The sequence below is a fragment of the Carassius gibelio genome, chromosome A25 (genome assembly GCF_023724105.1).
Source record: "Carassius gibelio isolate Cgi1373 ecotype wild population from Czech Republic chromosome A25, carGib1.2-hapl.c, whole genome shotgun sequence".
Lineage (NCBI taxonomy): Eukaryota > Metazoa > Chordata > Actinopteri > Cypriniformes > Cyprinidae > Carassius > Carassius gibelio.
The window spans coordinates 294,408-297,763 of NC_068395.1; positions in this window are offsets into that span (position 1 = coordinate 294,408).

The window sequence follows — 3,356 nt, forward strand, 5'->3', positions numbered from 1 at the left end:
CTAATTAAACAAAGATAGACTGTTTTCCAACTCGTCTGCCAAAGTCCGGAAACAAAGATGGTCCTCTTCTGTTGCAGTAGCATTTAATTGTTCCCAGAATGCTCGTATTTCACTGACATCTGTATGCTTAATGGTTTAATGCACTGATTACTGATATCAATGTTTGATCTGAATCGGAGTAAAACGCATTCAAGATGCTGAATTACTTTTTTGTTGATTACGCTCATATTTTTAGCCCTAAATTCAGATTCCTTTGTTTGTGAGTTCATTGATTTAATTGATTTCAATTGACCTAGCCAAAACTCTAACTAACCATAACCCTGACTAATCCTAACCCTAAGGCTAGTATTTGCTGGAAAATCATATAGTATAACAGAGTAATGGAGTAGAAAATCAGTGTTACATTCCAGAAAAGTTGTTGTTTGACCATAGTAGCTTTACAGCTTTCGACAGAAAGGGGAAGTTTCGTTGAAACTTAAGCTTTTCAAGTTTAAAGCTACTCATTATGTGTATAACTAAATTCTGGAAAAGTATGCTGTTGGCTATTTAAAAAAGTGGACAAGGCCTTTGATATGTCCTCACCAAACTTCCTGTTTAGTAGGAAATACTACACCGCATTTTGATGGAAAAATTACCTTGTAGTTACTAGCATCGCTATTTTTAGTCAAATATTGTTAGCATTTGTAGCAGGCCTTGGCATACCTTTAAGAGCTCCCAAAGGAGATGAAGTTTAAAAATGGCATGCTTGGTGTTGTTTTTATATTGTAGCCGCAGCAGAACTAAATGCAATGCAATTAGCAGGAAACCTGCTGTAAATTCACCAAACCAATTAAACTGGACTGTATTACTAGCTGCTGGTGAAACCGGAGCCTTATTTTAAGGCGCTCATTAATCAATGCCAAACCGAAGGGCTCACAGCAGCCCGGCTGATGCAGGACATGTAATTAACTCTTTAAACACAGGGAATAAAAATCAGGCCTGATTGCAGATACAAGTTATCCTTCCTGAGGGACGCAGACCATTGGCTTTCTAATGGGTCTTGCCCCGCAGAGGCGTAAACCATCAGCGGAACTGGCTCCGATCCAAACCGCAGGCCTCGTTAAACAGCAGGAAATGAAGAATCACGTGAACACCTCTTCAGTGCAATTTTTTTAAATAACCATCATCTGAAGATGACCGGCGTCTCTGTGACCTTGGTTAATAAATCGAAGTTGTGGAATTTCAGCGGCATCCTGTTGATGGAACAATAGGTTATAAGAGTAAAATATTTGCTAGTTGCTAGTCAGTTGTTTTGAGTAACACTGCCATCTACAATTTAGTTTTGGTACCAACGAAAACTCATTTGGTGCCGGCTGTGCCAGCAGCAGTTGAATTTAGATGATGAGATGACCAGGCTTGTATGTGGTTAAAGAGCGGTTTGGTGCACTATGCAGTGAAACATAATGTAGGACGACACAGTGAGGAGAGCGAGCGAGAGAGAGATGTTTAACCGTAAAATAGCCTGCGCCGCTCATTTGAGTAATCAGTCGCGGGATGCGAGTTTAATGGCCTTTAATGGTCTGTTTCCTGATATCAACTGCAATCAGCGGTCAAGTGCTCAGCCATTTATGAGCTTAGAAAAACACATTTTCTGAAAATAGCTTCAACACATTCTCCATTTGTACCTCGCCCGTGTTCCTTAATGAAAAAAAAAGAAGTGGAACCACTGTTTTTTGAAGGGAAACCGTTGTACTCTTCTTGTCCGTTAGCATAAAGAGAAAACAAATGCTAGCATTAGTTCCTACTCTCTATAAAAGGAGCGTGGAATTTGGAGGACTGCTTTTAGAATTCGGTGGAAAGCAAGCGGCCGCAATTTTAAACCTTTGGGTTGGTTTTGGCAGCACTCTCGTCCAAACGATCTTTGTGTTTCTCATTATGCTGCTCATACGGAAGAAGTTAGCAGCTCAAACCCTGTTAGCAGAATGCTAATCACTCTGACAGCCAAAACTGAATGCAGTCCAGGTTTTAGAGTGGAATTCACAAGCAAGAGGTAAACGGCAAACCCAACTGGAGGCAGACCTTGGAGGTGGAATGCTGAGCTCTTTTATTCCAGGTCTCTGTGCACGTAAAATGTTTACAGGGTCTCTGGTGGAGTGATAGCCGACACACCTGTGAGGCCACAGAACACATGACCTTTATTGGAGTTACTTCTGGAAGCCTCATATAACACTAGTTACAAATGTTAAGGACCCTCATCCAGCATTAGCATTCAGTCTTCTGCTGCTTCAGTATTGTGGTGGTTTTGTTATGCTTTTTTATTCAGTCAGTTTTAGTCAATAATTATATAATTTTAGTCTATTCAAATATGTCATACAAAATAAATAAAAATAATTATTATATATATATAGAGAGAGAGAGAGAGAGATGTGCACATTACATATGATAAATTTTTATAGTTTTTATAGTTTTATTAATAAATATATACAATTGATTTTATATATATATATATATATATATATATATATATATATATATATATATATATATATACTCATTTACTGTAAATAATTTTTTTCAAATGTTATGTTTATAATATATATATAATTTTTATTATTTTTTGTAGTGTATATATTTTATATTATCTAGTTTATATATTCATTCATTAAATTATTAAAAAATGTAATATATTATGTAATCTAATGTGTGTACATTAGTATATTATATATATATATATTTTAATAGTTTAATAAATACATATATGATATAAATAGTTTGCATTACTTCATAAAAAAATGTATATATTCATATATAATTTATACAATTCATGTAATATATAATTCATATACTGTACAGTATGTGTGTGTCTGTGTATACATGTTTAATGTGTTTCATTCATATATATATATATATACAGTATATATATATATATAATATATATGAATAATATATATGAACATATATCATTTGAATAATGTTATTTAAAGTATATATATATAACAGTAACAGTATAACAGTATAACAGTTTGGATTGCATTTTTAAAAATAACATTTCAGCTTTTTAGCTACATTCAGCTAGAGTCAATGAAAGTCCAATTTGGGGCCTCAATAAGGGCCAGTCAAACACATCACTAGCAGTGATTAAATTCTGCATAAAGGCCCAGAAAACACTCCCATCCCTTTACTTTCCAAATGAAATAAGACGGTCCCTCAGAGGTTTGAGTGAAAACACCTGGTCGATGTATGAAACGAGAGTGGACTGCTTGTTTCAAGGCCTTGGCATACAGCGTATAGCACAGCTCCAACACCATAACAGTCATGCGAGCAATGGTACTGATGCACTTTTAGACCCCTGCAAAGTTTTACAGAGCTCCACTGTA